The sequence below is a fragment of the Natator depressus genome, chromosome 7 (assembly GCF_965152275.1).
Source record: "Natator depressus isolate rNatDep1 chromosome 7, rNatDep2.hap1, whole genome shotgun sequence".
Lineage (NCBI taxonomy): Eukaryota > Metazoa > Chordata > Testudines > Cheloniidae > Natator > Natator depressus.
Window position 1 is genome coordinate 30,722,226 of NC_134240.1, and position 18,394 is coordinate 30,740,619.

Consider the following 18,394-nt stretch of genomic DNA (forward strand, 5'->3'; position numbering starts at 1 on the left):
TTATGTGTTTGTTAACTTTTGTTTATGTGTTTAAAAAAAAGTCCAGCCCTTGTGACTATGTAGAAAAGCTGAAAAATATGATGCCTAAAGGCTCAAAAGCAAAGAAATGTCTCTTATATAGCGCTAACATGAGACCCCACTTCTGTCCCAGAGCTGGGGCTAGAACCCAGGAGTCCTAGCTCCCCCAATCTAACCATTAGACCCCACTCCCCTCCCAGACCTGGGCTAGATCCCAGGAGCCCTGGCTCCTGACCATAAGCAGCTGCCCCAGATTTCTTCTTGCAAGCGAATTCAGCTCTTTCCTCTCTGTTTTTTTATATTTGGCCAGTTCACTCGCAAGCATTAGTCACGTGGAGACAGGTTCTAATGGGCTGGCTGGGTGCCTGGGCTCCCATGGCTAGTGGAGGGTGCAGTCCGTGGCTAATTAGGCATCCCATCAGCCAGGGCTTGGAGCTGCAGCCAAGCGCAGAACATGCCAATACCAAGTTTGGTTCGGGCGTGTCCTGCATGTAGGGGGGGGGATGTGGACCCCAATTTCCCCATGCAAATGAGGTGGGCGAGCGCTGAGCTTTGGTCCCCCCGTGCTGTTGGTTGTATTGCAGTATTGGTTGGGGGCCCTGGCTGGGATCAGGGGTTCACTTGTGCCGGGCGCTGCACAGGCCCCAAAGATCTCAGCTGTGCCAGGCACTGCAGAGATCCTGCTCCACGGAGCTCACAGTCTGAACAGACACAGGATGGGAGGAGAATGAGGCACAGAGGAGAGACTCACCCGAAGTCACACAGCAGGGAAGCAGCAGATCTGGGACTAGAACCCAGGAGTCCTGACTCCAGCCCCCCACTCCTCCCCTGCTTTAACCCACTACAGTCCATTGCCTTTGAAGCTGGGGATAGAACCCAGGAGTCCTGACTTCCAGGGCCCACCCTCTGCACTAACCACTAGACCCCACATCCCTCCCAGCTCTGGGAATAGAGCCCAGGGCTCCTGCCTCCCAATCCCCCGGCCCTAGCCATAGACTGCACCAGGCAACCTGGCTCCACCCCCACAGCTATGGGAATGGCAGGATTCCAAAGCCACCCTGGAGGTTAAATGAAACTGTGGTTTTGATTCACTTGACCCCTCTTTTCCTGGCAGCAAACAAATCATGGGCGAGCCCAGGCCCTGGGAGTCCCCTGGAAATGCCCCTAATAGGAGTGAGAGGAGCTGAGGGCGCAGGCGCTGCTAGATGTGTAATGAAGATGGCTGTCTCAGTGTGGGTGGACCCTCCAGCGAGGGGCCAGGGGCTGATCCTGTTGGTCTCGTGCCAGCCCATTCCTCCTGCCAGTTCATCCCACCAGGCCCCCTGCCCATCTCTCCTGGCAAAGGGGCTCAGTTTGATGGCACCACAGTCCTGCTTGGAGACCCACGGAAGGAGAGACAGAGAAGAGTAGCTAGGGAATCCCCTCCTAGAGTGGGAGATAGAACCAGGAGTCCTACCTCCCAGCCTCCCCCCCACACACACACCCCGACCCCCTGTTCCCACTCTGGCAGCATTGAGATGATCCCCTTCTGTTCACCCTGGGGCAAAGCAACTCTGCTGAAGCCAGTAAAGTGATGTGGGTGGATGGGGGAGCAGACCCCATCCCGCGCCGAGATTGCTGCGTGGGGTTGGGACTGGAGAATACTTTGCCTCTGCGTCTCTGGACAGTGCAGGCTGAGGGCTTGTGCATCTGGCAGAGTTTAATGAGCCATGCAGGGGAGCTGGAAGGACAGACAGACATTGCCCAACTCGGGGCAAGCTCCAGTAAGGTCCAGCTGCCATTGGCCCTGCTGAGCACAGCATGGCTTTTCATGCTTCCAGCCTGGTACCCTCCCCTTTTCCTAGTTGGCAGGGGACCCCCCCCGCCAACTTGCATTCATAGATCCCCACCGCTGTCCCCTCCCCGAGCTGGCCTGGCGGCTGGGTGGGTGAGTGACACATGAGCCCTTTGCACAAGGAGGCTGGTAATCAGCTCAGCCACAGGGGGGTTGCAAAATGGTGCAAGGCAGAGGGGAGCTGGAGGGGCTGGGAAGGGCATGAGAGCCACTTACACAAATGGTGGCACGTGTCCTGTGGCAGCATCCTGGCAAGAAGAGGCTTGGGCATGGGTGGGCGTGGCTGGCACAAGCAGGCAAGCCCACGGTGAGAACAGTGCAAGGCTGTGGTGAGCTAGAGAGACAGCAGGAGAGGATGCAAGAGCCCCTTGCACCCAAAAGGTGGCTGATTCTCCCTGGGGCAGCATGGGGAGATGCACCTCGCACAATAGCACAAGGCCACCGTGTGCTAAATCTTGCACACAAGAGCCCCACTCTCCAGTGTGGGCTGGTAGCCAGGTCCTTTCTGCTTTCTTCTGGTACAGCCATTGCTAAATTTCACAGTGCCGGCCTGCTCTCGGGACCTGTCTGCGCCATCTGGGAAAAGCTGGGCCCTCAAGCTCTGAACAGGGACCCTGCCTGAGTCCTAGCCACAGCTCTGGGAGGGGAGTGGGGTCTAGTGGTTAGAGCAGGGGGCTGGGAGCCAGGACGCCTGGGGTCTATTCCCAGCTCTGCCACTGACCTTTGGCAAGTCCTTTCCTCTCTTGGTGCCTGTTTCCCCTTTCGCCCTTTGACTGTGTAGGGGGGTCTGGCTACACTTAATATGCTACTGCGGTGCTTCAGTGTAGACACTTGGCAGTGATGGGACAGGTTCTCCCGTGGCTGTAGTAAATCCCCCTCCCTGAGCAGCGATAGCTGTCTACACAGGGACTGAGGTCAGCTTAACTACGTCACTCAGGAGTGTGGATTTTTCACTCCCTGAGCGACGTAGCTGGGTCGGTCTAATTTCCCAGTGTAGTGCAGCTCTCAGACTGGGAGGTCTGGGGGCACAGCCCGTCTCCAGCTGGGTCGGTGCAGTGCCTAGCCCAACAGATGTCCCGATCTTGGTAGATGCCTCCCTGAGCTGCAGTGGCCCCCGCAGACTCTGCATCCCCTACTCTGCACCTCCTAGCAGCCAGGGGGTGCTGCAGCTGCTCCACACGCCCCTAGTGGCAGCGGCATGTACTGCATCCTGCAGGAGCACAGCTTTTGCACCCCTGGTGTCAGCAGGCGGTACTGCACTCAGCAGGGCACAGCTGCACAACACATTGTAATAGGGGTTGAGCCCCCCCGTGTGGGAGCAGAAGGATCCCAAACCCAGCCCCTACGTGGCTGACATTCCCGGTCCATCCCCCCATCCCACTCTCCTAGCATTCCATCATTGACCCACCCCCCAGGAGACCTCGGGCTGCCCCCACAAAACCCATTGACCCTCCTGCAATAAAAGGGCAGAGAGGCTCCCCAGGGAAACCCTGGTCCTTTAGCAGGCTGCGGGAAGTGGAGAAGAGCCTAGCGGGGCCTTGGGGGATACTTAGCTCCTGACCTGAGCCCACAGGTGTCCCGTACAATTCTCCCTGGGCTTCCCGTCCATGTTAGCAGCCAGGCTCTGGGCTGAGGTAGCTTGGGCCAGCAGCTGTGAGGGGCAGTGTCTCATGCGGGCTGGTCAGGATTAATAACCATGTGAGGAGATGGGGGTCTGATGCCCCCCGGTCAAATGAGTGTTGGTCCTTTGGAGGTGGCAGTCCTCTTTTCCTGCAGCATCTCCACATATATAGCTCCAGTGCCCCTCAATCCCGACCTGCAGCCCCCTGCTATCCCAGCATTGGGCTCCCCCCAGCTCTGCCTGTGCCCCTCAATCCCGACCTGCAGCCCCCTGCTATCTCAGCCCTGGGCTCCCCCCAGCTCTGCCTGTGCCCCTCAATCTCAACCCACAGCCCCCTGCTCTCCCAGCCCTGCCCCCCTTCCCCAGCTCTGCTGATGCATCTCAATCCCAGTGGAAGAATATTAGGAAAAGCCTTTAAATAATTCCTCTATCTCTGCCCCCCCCTTTTCCTAGGGGTCAGCTTAAAGCTTGTAGGATAGGGCCCCCACAGCAGCAGAGTTAAGTTCTGTAGCGAGTGGGTGTTGATGGGTGCGCAGGGTTCTGTGGCCTGGGGGATGGATTCCCCCAACACACTGGTCCAGTTGCCGGCACAAAGCGACATGTAGGCGAGTGGAGAGAGCAGAGGCACTGAGTGCTGCCTGACGCCAGTTCCTGCAGTCAGCGGGGCCATTCAATATTATCAGCGCCTCACCCCTGCTCTCTTCATCAAGATCCGGAGTGAGTATTTCATGGTTAGGAGTGCAGTGGTAACTGCTGACACCGGCTGGTGCTGGGAATAGTGCACGAGGTTCCCCTCCATGCCCTTCAGTCTGAACCCACAGCCTCCTGCTATCCCAGCCCAGCCTGCACCCCCAGCTCTGCTGGTGCCCCCCAGTCCCAACCCACAGCCCCCTGCTGGTCTTGGTATTCTAACCCTCCCATTGAGTCATGAAAACCTGGCATGGTTTAGAGACATGAACAAAAAAGTAAACTCAGCTGAGTGTTTAAAACTCATCTCATTTGTGATCCCAGTTCTCAGGAGGTGAATGTCCAATGATGCCCCCACAGCCCCTTTCTGTGGAATATTTTGCAACAATCTTCACTGATGGAGGGAGGAATCTTTTTAGACTGCAGTTTGGGCAGGGTCTGTCTCCCACTGAGTCTGTGCACCGTCCAGCATGGAGCGGGGGGGCCTGATCTCAAGTCGGAAGGAGAGATCAGGGCCCCCATTGTGACAGGCACTGCACAGAGCCCAGCCGAGATCAGGTCACCACCAAACCCAGAGCTGTGCAGACCCTGACCCACATTGGGGCCCATTGTGCTAGGTGCTGCAAAGTCCTGCCCTCAAGAGCTCACCATCTCGATGGACAAATAAGGATTATCTCATCGGTGAGAGCAGGGTCCTGGAGCAATGCAGTAACTTACCCAAGGTCACACAGCAAGACGGTGGCAGAACAACGAATCAAACCCTGGTCATTTTCGCCCCAGGCCAGCACTTGAACCTAACAGCGCCACCTGGAGCCCACAGCTCTGCTGTGCCTCTAGCAGGACTGAGAGCCCTTGTAGAGGCGGCCGGGGGAAGTGCAGTCCAGGCTAATTAGAGGCACATTTTGTTTCCTTGTTAAGAGAATGAAATAATTGCAGACTGAGTAAATTATGCAGCGGAAACAGCGGAAACATTGTGCTACCATGTGTGTATAATGGTGTTAGATATACACCATGCTCTGTGTGTGTGTAGTATTGTTAGATACACAACAAACTCTGTGTGTGTAATGTTGTTAGATATACATACACTGTGCTGTGTGTGTCTGAGTGTGCATAAAGAAAAGGAGTACTTGTGGCACCTTAGAGATTAACACAAGTACTCCTTTTCTTTTTGCGAATACAGACTAACACGGCTGTTACTCTGAAACCTGTGTGTGCATAGTGTTTGTTAGATATATAGCATGCTGTGTGTGTGTAGTGGTGTTAGATATATACACACCGCGTTCTCTGTGTGTGTGTGTGTAGTGGTGTTAAAGATGCACTGCACTATGTGTGTATGTAACACAACTACACTGCAGAGTGTGTGTGCAGGGCTTGTCACACTGTGTATCCCTGTTCAGGCTGATGCTCCCGAGCTGCCCATGGTGGGACTGATCCGTCTGAGCAGGGGTGATCTGCACAGGCCATGTGTGTTCCTCGTCCTCCCAACACCGCCCCGCTTGGGCTAAAGGGGAACTTCCCATCCCACTAGATTGGAGCCTCTGGGGCGTGGAGCGAGGCAGGATCCAGAGGGATGCAGGGCTGGGGGGTGGGACTGGAATGCAACCCCTTAAAAACAGCAGTGAAAATCAATACAGACCCCCCTGCAACTGACAGACACACATCCTGTCACAGACAGACAGATACACACACACAGAGGCTTCCCCAAGGCGCAGTGCAGCTGAGAAACAAACATCTCTAATGGACTGATGGCACCCGTTAAAATTGTTACATCAGTCACTGAAACCCCAGGACGGCATCACGTGGGTGGAGCTGTGTACACACACACACAAACTCATCCCTGCCTCTCTTATGGTGCTGTTCATCTGTAGATCTCAAAAGACACTTTCCAGCAGAGGTCAGTATCATTATCCCCATTGTACAGAGGGGGAAACTGAGGCAAAGAGTGGGAACATGCTCACTAGACTCCCTTCCCTTCCCAGCGCTGGGGATAGAAGCCAGGAGCCCTTTCCCCTGAGTCAGTCAGCCCACACAGAAACCCATCTTACGCTGAGCTGCTCTCTGTGTGTGTTTGTGTGGCGGGGGGTGTTAGTGGAGCCAGCGTGGCCTAGCTGGCATGTCCATGTCACCACTGAAGTAGTATAGGAATTGGGTTATATCCCTTTAAATAGCTGGTGAGTCCTCTAGCGGCGCCCGCTGCGTTGTAGGGCCAAGACCTCAGCCAGCACAGCAGCGTGTATCCACAACTAGGCCTTGCACGTCATAGCTGCTCAGCAACCGGTGATTTGCACTGGGTGGTCCTGTCCCACTGCTGTTGTGCAAAGGGCAAAAGACACAACTACAAGCAGGACGTGTTCTGCGCTGAGCTGCCCTGGGGGAGGTGGTGGTGCCGGCAGTGGGCCTAGAACCGAGGACCCTTTGGTCTTAATGCTGGCGCCTGTGCTAAAAGGACTGGCTGTGCAGGCCAGGCCCACCATGGTGGCCAGGCACTATGTAGCGACTGCTACAGCCCTGGCAGCAGAGCCTTCTGTTGGAAAGACCCAGAAGTTGCTGGTTTGATTCCCAGGGTGTGGTTGCTGCCTCCCCCCTTTGCCTATGGAAGCTGGCTCCAGCTCCCCACACCCAGCTCTGACCCCATGTGCAGGAGCAGCTGGCTGGGCTGCAGCAGAGAAATGGGACTGTAGGACAGCCGCACCCAGGTGTGCAGGCACTGTAGACCAGGCCATGGGGTGCTAAGAGGGCCATTCGCTCCAACACCCGTGGCTGAGAGTTACCCTGAATTCCTAGCAGTGTGAGAGCAGCCAAATGATCTCCCACTAGAGGGAGGGTGGGGAAATCCACTGGATTTGATTTGGTAGCGTTTGCTTTGCTAGTTCTGGCCGATCCCACCCTGGCTTTCATCTCATCTTTAATTATGTGTATTGTGACCAATATCAGAGCTGGTGCTGCCCAGACACAGGGGGCAACAGTCCAAACAAAGGGCAGGGGGGAAACTGAGGCACAAAGCGGGGCCGTGACATCCTCAAGGTCACCCAGCAGGACAGTGACAGAGCCAGCAATAGAGCCCAGGAGCCCTAACGGCTCGACCATGCTCCCTTGTCTCTACTCTGGTTTCCTCTTGGAGTGGGAGTGTGCGGGAATGGCTGTGTGAAACCATGCGTGCGTGTTTGTGATTGTGTGACAGGCTGTGATATGTATCAGACAGCATATGCAACTTCATGATGGCACAGTGAACACCACGCCAAGCCCAGCACTCCCTGCACAGTGGCTCTCCCAGCCTGGAGCGTGGGTGTGCCGGGGTGCTGCTGACACCACAGACCCTGCTTACACCCACGACTCTGGACTGCAGGTCTGCAGGTTTCCTTCCAGGGGCTGAGTTTTTTGCTCTGTGTCTATACAGAACCTGGCACACTGGGGGCCTGGTCCATGACCAGGGCCCTGAGCACAAGCACAATACAGATCATACCTCGTCATTAATTCGCCTCCACAATCCTCTTTGACTCAGAGCCTTGCCAAAACCAGACAAGGAGCATGAGGACTTCAGGTCATTTTCATTTGATCTCTCGGGCAGCTTTGTATTTCAGTGCTCTGTCTCTTCAGCTGCTAAGTCAACATCATTATCCCTGTGTTAGAGGCAGGGAAACTGAGGCATGGATGCTTTCTGCACCCCGCCAGGCAACAGCTGAGAATGGAACCCAGGAGTCCTGACCTCCAGCCTCCCCACCCTGTTTTAACCCAGTAGACCCCCATTTCCAGCCCAGGGCTGGGAATAGAACCCAGGAGTCCTGGCTCCGAGCCCTAACCCCACTCTAACCCCTTAGACCTACTCCCTTGCCAGAGCTAGGTATAGAGCCCAAGCATCCTGACTCCGTTTTGATCCCACTGCTTGATCCTCCCAGCCCCTGCAGGCTGCCTTTGCAAACCAGAAATGGGGGAAGCAGGGCAGAGTTCACGTGCGAGGCAGAAATGTGGCGAACTAACCAGCTGTCAGGAATTGAACAGAGGCCGTGACTTGCCCTAATGCTAAGAAATGGTTCCCGCTATTTGTTTGCAGATTCTATGAATCTGGGGCCCCTGCCTTTCTGAACCTGGGAATTGTGTCTCTCCCCTCGTCCAGGGATGGGGGGAATGGAGCCTACTTTCCCAGAATAAGAGCAGAATGCTATGATCCAAGATGGGCCCTCCGTGTTGCTGACACAGGTGGAAAAAACACAGACATGGACTCCAAAAGTGTATTTCTGCTTTTCCACCCTCTTTTTGCTCCCATTTGCCAGCCTGTTCAATTCACAACAGAGCCAGAAGTTTGGTCTAATACACTACAAGACTTCCGCTGTCCACAGATGGAGATCATTTTCACTCCCAAATATTTTCCTTCACTGCCACATACACCCATCTTTCATCAGCAGCCAGTTCGCATTCATTTCTTTTCCCCAGCCCTAAATATGTTATTTCCTTAAGCAAATCCAGCCACCTGGCTGGCACTTCAGCCCCCACCCCACCACACAGTCTCAATGTTTGGGCTATTCAGCTTTTAACAGCAGCCACAAAATCCCCCAAAGCAGAAATTTTTCCCACTTTTCAAGGCAACAAAATTGATTTTTATTTTAAAACTTTGCCATATCATTTCTCCTGCTACAGTTCCACAGGCCTCAATTCTTGCCACAAACTGGGCAAAAAGAGAGAGATTATAGAAAGGGGTGTCTTAAAGCTTTCTGTCTTAAAATCCCAGCTCAAAATTCAGCCCTCAGGGCCTCTGGCCCTGGTACTGCAAGAAATCTTTTTTCTTCTTCATGGACCGCACACACAAAACCAGTGGAAGGATTATTTGGTGGGTGGGGGTGTTCTTTCCCCCCCAGAGGAAAGCGAGCGACACACAGATCCAAATATAATAGAGTGCATAAAATATTTCTGTTTTCATAAAACACCTTTGAGTGGAAGAACTATGATTGCAGGCCATTGAGCCCTTCCCAAAAGCAGACACAAAACAAGTCCAGACTGACTCGCCAGAATTAATGCAGATAGATAGATAAATAGATCCCACTTCTTTCTATTCAACATAGGCTGGGACAGGAAAAGTCGCTAGCAAACAGCTTATTAAAAATATCAAGCTAACACCATCCAAAGTAAAATCAAATCCGAAGGAGAGGTCGTGTATTGACTTACACCACTGTGTGCATGGGCTTTGATAGAAGCCAGTCCACCAAATACAATATACACGCATTGCTTTCTTATAAATATACTTTAAGAAGGAGGGAAATATTGGCTTTTCTGAGAGCGGGGTTAATTGTTACTTCGATTTATTCACCTTGAAGAAAAGGGGGCAATTGTTTAAATCCTTGCAGGATTAAGAGCTAAAATAACCCTTCTTCTCTATAGTGGAAGCACCTTGCAAACATTATTAATTAAATGAAAGTTCCTGACTTTCCTGGTCCATTTGGAAAACATGAATTCCAAATCCTTTTGCCCAGGTTGCGAAGTTGCAAAAGATTAGAGCCCCCAGGGAGAATTTTTCTTTACAGCAGGATCCAGTTTAAAAAGACGAAAAAGCTCAGCTTTATGTCCATGCCAGCCCAGTGTTCGATGTTGAGTTTTGGATTATTTGCCCTCCTGCTAGGAAATGAAATGTTGAATGTGGATCGGGCAATGCTGCAAAATTCAGAGCATCGCTTTTCTTTCTGGAACCCCCTCCGGAAAAAATACACCGCGTAAATTGGGATAAATTCTCCAAATTGTGGGTTCATTCCTTGAAACAGATTTCAACCCAGCTACTTGGCGGGGGGCGGGGGGGGATATTTTGCCGTTGCTCAGAAAGGTTACTGAAGTGTAAGCTCACCCGAGCACCTTGTTTCCTTAAGTGGCTGGAATGTCCCTGTTTGTGCACTCAGCTACGGGCATGGCTATCATGTATGCATGAATGGAACGGTACATGAAAAGCGACAAGAAACACGCATGCAGAGGTGAAGGAGCACAAAAAAATATTTCACTCTGGGGTCTAATGGGAAAGACATTCTCACACACACACCCCGCTGCATCTTCTCCAGGTGCAAAGCCAGCTCTTCACGGCACAGCGGCTATCAGTCTTGCCCGGGAAAGCAGCTTGCATTCCTCCCACCCCCATTAGCCGATTCTCAAATCCGTCTTTTTTATTTTTGGTCTGCTGGTCTCTCCTCACTTTCTCTCCCCCTGTGTGAAATAACTAATTCCAGGTAGGGACAGAGAAATCAAATCACACAAGCTTCCCCCCCACCCCCACTCCTCCTTAAAATCAGTGCCCAAAACCATCTCCATCCTTTTGCCCTATTGCACAAAAAACACCCAACTTGAGAACAGAGGCAGTGGGGCTTTGAATGCGCTGCAGGTTTTTGGAAAACCCTGGTTTCTCCAGCAAAAGTAAATAAGCTCGATGAGCTAACAGCTGGGGGACAGACCCCTATATAATGGGGTTTTAATCACAGAAAAGTCTTAGAAAGCTAGGCAAATCCAGAGCAGTGAATCTGTACGGTGGAGCCCGGGCATTTTAACCACGCTATCATTGCAAATCCCGGAGCAGCCTTGCAAGCGAGGTCTGTTTGGAACCCAGGCATCCTGGGCTTCAATACGAACAAATCTCTCTCTACATATATTTGGGGGTGGAAGCTTACCTGTTTGGCGTCCAATCGCTCTCTCCCTCCACAAAGTTTATCACGCCAGCCGGCCAGTTTATTCCAGTAACGAGGCAAAAAGGGATGGAGACTCAGACTAGGAAATCGGCGAGGGGGGTGTTCAAACAGAGGGGTGGGGAGGGAGGGCTGGCTCGCGGCGTGGGGCGAGCTAAGGCCAAGGGATGAAGTGTGGAGCAGAGTGAAGGTTGGTGTGCTGGGGGTGGGGGCGAGCAAAGACACACACACACACACACACGGCTGCTGGGGAGCGCGGGGGAGAGCGCTTGCGATGCCACTGGTGCGCCAGACGACATCTAGAGCGCGCTGTGCATTTGTGCTAGCCGGGGCGATGCAACGCGGTGTAACGGGAGGAAGAGCCGGGGTGCTTCCTGCTAGCTGGACGCCGGCAGGGCCCCCCACGCCGCCCCCTGCAGCTAAAATGGCAGAGGGGCCAGAGAGAGCAACGCCTGTTTTGTGGTTCACGGGGCCTTTTGGAGCCGAAAAAAGAGGCTGTGGGGATAATGATGCAGCGTCGTCATGAAGGGCAGCTGTCAGGAAGGGGGAGGGGGTCGAGCTGAGCCAGATCCCCAGCTGGTGTAAATCAGCGTCACTCCATTGGAGTCAATGGGACCAGATCCCCAGCTGGTGTAAATCAGCGTCACTCCAATGGAACCAGATCCCCAGCTGGTGTAAATCAGCGTCACTCCAATGGAACCAGATCCCCAGCTGGTGTAAATCAACGTCACTCCATTGGAATCAATGGGACCAGATCCCCAGCTGGTGTAAATCAGCGTCGCTCCATTGGAGTCAATGGGACCAGATCCCCAGATGGTGTAAATCAGCGTCGCTCCATTGGAGTCAATGGGACCAGATCCCCAGCTGGTGTAAATCAGCATCGCTCCATTGACCCCAGTTTACACCAGGTGTGCATCTGGCCCCATCAGTCTGTCATCTAATGCAGTAGTGGCGGCAAACCAAGTACCCTGGGATTTGTCCGCAGGGAGAGTTTTGTTTGTTCAAGCCCTTTGGCCGTTGTGCCCCCCCAGTCAGGCTGTGAGCCCTTCCCCTCTGGGGCTGTGATGGGGGAGGAGTATGGAGAGGGGACCCCCAGGGGTATTTCCCCCACTTTTCAGTCTGTACCTAAATGGATGATGGCTGGGATGGTCTGGGAGTGTTCTAAGGGAGGGGGGTCTAGTGGGTGAGAGCAGGGGGCTGGGAGCCAGGCAGGGGCAGTTGCCACCCCACAGATTTTCATAGGTCTACATTCTCCATTATGCAATCCCCCACCCCGATGCAGGATATAATAGTCACGTATAAGGCTCTATAGCCTGACACAGCTTTGCCTTCCCCTCGCCCCTGAAGTTTTCTGAAATGACCCTCCTGGATTCTGTCCCTGCTCGGGGGAGGGGGGCAGGGGGGTGTTTAGTGGGTTAGTGCAGGGGGCAGTTAGGACTTCTGGGTTCTATCCCCAGCTTGGTGCGTGGGTGGGTACCTAGTGGCTCAGAGTGGGGGCGAGGCCTGGGAGTCAGGACTGAGTCCTAAATTGATTTGCTCTGAGCCCCGGCTCCATCCCTTTGCCCTCTCTTTCCTCGCGTGGCAGTCGGGGTCCTGGTGATCCACCTGCCTTCCCATCAGATGGCTCTTCCTTAGCCCTGGCGTGAAATCACTGTGTTGGGTCTCAGCTCAGTCGAAAGCACCACCGGAGGAGTCAGGGGCCTCTGTGCCAACCTTCCCCTGTGGGCACTAATTACCGGACGGGCCTGACTCTGGGCTGCAGCCCTTTCAGTGACAGTCACACCGGTCAGAAGCTCCTTGGCTCTTGTCCCCATGCAGAGTGACACACAACCCTTGGACCAGTGCCACTCACATTTCCCCCCATGCTCATGCCCTCTCCTGCCTGGCTGAGCTCAATGCGCAATGCTAGTGGGCCATGTCCCCTCAGTGAGTGCTGACCCCAGTGCCCCTGTGTGATGCTAGGGGGCCCTGTGCTGCAAGGAGCAGGGTAGGAGGGCTCAATGGGGTTCCTGTCTGCCCACAGTCAGTGCTGACCCCAGTGCCCCAGCACAGTGCATGGGGGCGCTGCTGCAAGGACCAGTGGCGGCTAAATAGGGGGCTCTTTCCCATAGCTGTCAGTGCTAGCCCCAGTGCCCCAGTGCAGCACTCGGGCTCTGTGCTGCAGGGGGTGCCGGGATGGGCTTAGTAGTGGGCACTCTCTCCTCTTAATCTGTCTGTAGTTTCATTTGATACTTGAATCTTCACTTCCTGTCTTAAACTGTTGTGTGCCGCTGTTAAACTGCTCCCCACCCTAGAGGCCGCTGCATCGCAGTGCTGGGTGGGGGGGTCCCTGTGTAAACAGCCCCTGCGTCCCGCCCCAGAGACAGCCACGTCTCAGGTGCTAGGTGAGATGACAGCTGTTTTTCCAACCTAGGTATCTCTTTTCTGGAGGTTTTGGGAGCTTGGTAGGTTGAAGAGGAGTTGTTGTCTGTGCAGCGCCCAGCACAAAGGGGTCCCTGATCTCAGTCGGGGTCTGAGCTGCGCCCAGCACAAAGGGGTCCCTGATCTCAGTCAAGGTCTGGGCAGTGCCCAGCACAACGGGGTCCTGATCTCAGTCGGGTTCTGGGCAGCACCCAGCACAACGCGGTCCTGATCTCGGTTGGGCTGATCTCAGTCAAGCCCTTTAGGTGCTACTGTAACGTTAATAACAATATCCCACAGCAGGGCATGAATCATTGTAGTTTAAGATCTGTAAACTCTGGCCCGCAGCATGGAAAGAGAAACTCCTGCAATGTTGGGCTAATGAATCTGCAAGGAATGAGGAAGAGCCACATACATATTTATTCCCCTCCCCGCTCGTGTTTTTCCCCCTCTTCCACCAGCTCTGATCCGCTAATGAAGGGCCCTTATTATGTTCCTATAATTCCTCCCTAATTTGATATTTTAGTGTTTCTATAAAAAGCCTCCAGTTTTCTGCAGATTTCCCATTAAACTTCATCTCCCCTCCCCCGCCATGGCTCCCACCATCCCAGGATTGGCGTGTTCTTGGAGAGCCCTCTTTCCTTACTCTCCAGCCACCCACACCCCACTTTGTACAGTTCATGCTGCAGGGAGCCACTAAATTAAACCATCCCGGAGCTCTCTGCTCCTGAGATTTGTGTGTGACCTTATAGTCTACAACTGGCAGGTCACCCTAGTGGGAGATTATAGCTGCGTGTGTGCCTCCCTGCTGCCCTCTGCTGGTCCAAGCCTAACTGCTGATGTGTGTGTGTGTCATAGCTCCTATACTGCCAATAGGGATTCTCCTTCAGCCCCGGCCAGCATAAGGTTTGGAGGGCTCCCCTTTTGCAAGCAGGAGCTGGGTTCTCCAGAGTTGGAGCAATGAATATAAAAAATCAACATGGGGTTTGGAAGCCCCACAGCCACAGGGCACAAATTTTGTGTAGTTACCAGCACTAGAGCAACAAGGTGTCTGTGCAGCACCTGGCGCAACAGGGCCCTGGTCTCAATCAGGGTCTGTGCAGTGCCTGGCACAATGGAGCCCTGATCTTGGTCAGGGTCTGTGCAGCACCCAGTGCATTGCAGCCTGATGTGTGTGTATATCTAGCTCACTGATACCCATGGGTCTCCAGTGGATTTTCTCCTCTCCCACAGTCCAGGACCAGGGCAGCTCCAAGTTTCCAAACCAAGGCCCCCTATGAGTGACTGGGGAGGGGACACTTGGACAGCGCCGCCTGCAAATACAGTTTTGGCCCATTGAAATCTCCAGTGCCACCCGTGATGCGTGCTCATCTCACTGCGACCTGCATGCCCTCCTCAGTGCATGGCACTCTTGCTGCATGCCTCCCTCATGCATGTTTAGCTCGGTGTATGGCACATGCTAATCTCAGCACATGCCACCTTCAACGTGTGTCAGTCCTGCTGCATGCCATGCCCCAGGCACATCTGCACACTGTGTCTCAGGGCCACATCCACCTACCCCCCATGACTGGTAGCAGCTCAGTGGAGTTTACACACAGGCTCTGCCTGTGAGTTTGGAAGGGTCTTTGGCAAGGGCCAGCCCCCTCCCTCCCAGCCCTCGGGTCTCAGGTGGTGCAGCAGGTAGCAGGCACCTGGGTCCAGCCATTCCAGCCAGCGGCTGGCAAAATTGATCAGTGGCAGGAAAAGCCTCTCGAGGCTGTTGCTTGGCAACAGAAACGCCTGATGCCAAGGAAGAGACAGGGGAAGGCGGGTGTTTTCCTTGAACAGCCGGAGCACAGCGATGGGGTTTGGAGGGAGTGCAGCGGTGGCCTGGAATACCAATGCAAGCAGCAGCAACACGCCGGCCAGGTCCCTGGGGTGCCTGCCTGGGCTGGCACCATGTGTATCCCAGAGAAGTTCTCACCCCATGCCCATCACCGTGGCATCCAAACCCCTCCTGGTGGTGCATTAAATGACCTGACTAATGTCTGTCGTGTGTATGTTTGGAAGGGTTGGGGTGTCCTCTGGGGGTCCCCTTGTACTGGGAATCTGGGATCGGGGTCCTGGGGTGGGGTATCATCTGGAGCAGGGGGCCCCCTTGAACTGGGTAACTGGGGTCAAGGGTCCTAGGGTGTCAGCTGGGGCAGGGGTCCCCTTGTACTGAGGATCCACGTCAGGGGTTCTGGGATGTTGTCTGGGGATGGGTGTCCCATTGTACTGGGGATCTGGGGTCCTGGGGGGTCATCCGGTCCGGGGGTCCTGTTGCACCAGGGATATGGGAGCTTGTGACTGTGTGAGAGTCTCTGGGGTTCATGAGATGGGGGTGTGCATGTTCCCTTGGAGACCAAGCAGCAGCAGGGATGAGGGCAGTGAGGCTCAGACCTGGGCACAGCTGGGCTGTCCCTGCCCTGGCCCCAGCTCTGGCCAGCATCAAGCAGAGCCCCCAGCCACTGGCATCTCAATTATTAAGGTGGGTGGAGGAGCAGCCAGCATGTGCCTTTGGAGGCTCCTGCAGGAGGGTGACTCCAGGGCTAGCAGAGTGAGGGGAGGAGGGACCTGGCTCCCAGCTCTGTGAGGGAAGTGGAGTCTAGTGGTTAGAGCAGAGAGGGCTGAGGGCCAGGACTCCTGGGTTCCATTCCCAGCACTGGGCAGGGAGTGATGATGTTTCACACCCATTTTGAACTAGTGCAAATGAGGGTACATGATTCAGGGTGTATCAGTACAGCTCTGCCCCTTTTCCACACGCGAAGGACATAGGGCTGGAGGGCCCGCTGGGCCAGGCATTCCTGTTCCTGCTGTCCTAGGCAGCCCATTGTACTCTCAGGCTGCCTGGTAAAAGCAGGAACTCAATACGTAACCCTTAGCACCAGGGGTATTTCCTGTCCTGGGGCACTGCGCAGTGAAGGCACCAGCCACCCTCTCCTCTAGCTCCTCCTCATGCACAGACCCAGGCTGGTGCTGGGAAGTTGCAGTTATAACCTGATGCACAGAGACCCCTCACCCAGCGCTGGGATGCAGCCACTTCTGGGGTGGGGCACAGGAGTTGCTTATACAGGGATCCCTCACCCAGCGCTGGAATGCAGCTCCCTCTGGAGTGGGGCACAGGATTGTTTCTGCTGCTCGCTCCTCCACCACAGATTAATGCAGAGTCCTCCCTCCCTGCCTGCTACCAAATTCTTATGAGTTGGACTGACATCTCTGCAGCTCTGGCACTGCAATTCAAGCCAATCCCTAAAAATATCTGGGTGTCTGTGCCACCGTCTCTTTGAATCACCCACTGCCTCTAGTTCTCTTACGTTAATAATGGGAGATAATTTGTAGCCAGCTGTCGGTACTTCAGTTGCAGGGGGAGGGGCGGAGAAGAATAAGGTGGCGGGAGGAATGAATCTTCTGGGCAGAGCGAATGAGATGCTGTTGTGCTGGCAAGGACCAGAGGCTGCAAATTATTAGTTTGTGTTACAGTCACACCTGCCAGAGAACAGGGCCCCATTGTGCTGGGTGCTGCCCAAACCCCAACCGAGATCAGGCCCCCATTTTGCCAGGCGCTGCACAGACCCTGACCGAGATCAGGGCTCCATTGTGCCAGGTGCTGTACAGACCCCGACCAAGATCAGGGCCCCATTGTGCTGGGCACCGCACAGACCCCGACCGATTGGGGCCCCGTTGCACCAGGTGCTGCACAGACCCCAAACAGACTGGGAATAGAACCCAGGAATCCTGACTCCTAGTCCTTACTCAACCCTTTCTTGAATCCTTGTGAGCCTGACTTGCCATTTTTCTGCACCGTGAGCCCAGTTCCCCATTGCCCTGCCCCTCATGCAGCCATTCACACTAGTGCAAAGTAGCTGTGCAAGCCCCAGTGCTCTGATTTTGTCACACCTGCATAGAACTGGTGCAAATGGCCACCGGGCCAAAGGAATCACCCTCACAGCATGAAGGTCAATCAAGGGACTAAACTGGGTTCTGTTTGCAGCTCTGCTGTGACCAGCTATGTGACTAGGAACAGTCCCTTCCCCTCCCGCCCTGTGTTCAGCCTGCGAGGCATTCTCTGTGCAGTGCCCGGCCCGATGCAGGCCCTGATCTCCATCAGGTCTGTGCAATGAGCGGCTGGTCCTCATCCCTGGAACGCGTCCCCCCTGCCCTGTAGCAGATCTGAAGGCAGGGTCTCCCTGGGGGCAGAAAGGGTCCAGAGAGTGTGGGGTGCCCATCCCAGCCCACATGGCAGCACCCCCTGCTTGCTGCACCACGGCTGCTCCCAGCTCCTGAAACCTGGCCAGATCGTTTGGCTCAGCTCTGCCTCTGAACGCCAGCCAGCTCAGCTGCGGCTGTGTTAATTAACAAAGGGGGAGAGGAATGAGGGGAGGAGGACTGGTAGCAGGATGCTGGGGTCCCTTAAGAGCCCTGGGGCTTTGCCCAGCGCTGACACAGAAACACCCCCATGGTGGAACACAGGCTGGGGAGGGGATCAGGGTGCTGGCAAGATGGCCCTGCCCAGGCCTCTCCGCTCCCCTTGGTCTCAGTGCTTTGGGATCCCCGCGGGCATTCTGTCTTCATTAGCTCTTCACATTAACACGGCAAATTCAACAGCAGCTCGCTGGGCTTTGCGGCACCAGAATTAATTAGTCCCCGAGCAGGAGACTGTCAGCGAACGGAAAGGGAGAGAGCATCTTTCTCCGTGCTCTGAGCTGTGTTTACAGTGACACCTCACCCAGTGCTGAGATGCAGCTGCCTCTAGGGCAGAGTGCGGGGGGCTGTTTATACAGGGATCCGTCGCCTGCTGCTGTGATCCAACCACCTCTGGGGCAGGGCAGGTAGCTGTTTATACTGTTTGGGAACTGTGGAGAATGGTACACCTTGAATCAATGCAGAGCCTGTTCAGAGCCCCTCCTCCGTTTGCGTGATACAGAATCCGTGCAGCCTCTGAAGCAGGAGGCAAAGTGCAGTGATAGCAGGTCCCTTCAGGCCTGAGTCTCGGAGCCGAGGAAATACATAGCAAGGCTACTGCGCCAACCTGCAGAAAGCCATTGGGACTGGGGCAGAGCAGGGGACATCCTGGGCCTGCCCATTGCATGACCCCATGCTGGGACCCGATACAGGATCGTCCCCTACCCTGCATTCTATTCCCTGGGGATCCATCCATCT

The 18,394-nt window shown here is 54.7% G+C and overlaps 2 protein-coding genes across 4 annotated transcripts in view; one reads left to right on the top strand and one right to left on the bottom strand.

Annotated features, from left to right (window-relative positions):
- FLRT1 (fibronectin leucine rich transmembrane protein 1) overlaps positions 1 to 11,273 on the bottom strand; it is an 84,576-nt gene extending 73,303 nt beyond the window's left edge. The window contains exon 1 of the mRNA XM_074959743.1: positions 10,799 to 11,273. The gene's annotated coding sequence lies outside the window, so the exon portion shown is untranslated. The remainder of the gene's footprint in view (positions 1 to 10,798) is intronic.
- Positions 1 to 18,394, top strand: part of MACROD1 (mono-ADP ribosylhydrolase 1) — a 182,268-nt gene that overhangs the window by 114,065 nt on the left and 49,809 nt on the right. The gene's annotated exons all lie outside the window — the stretch shown is intronic.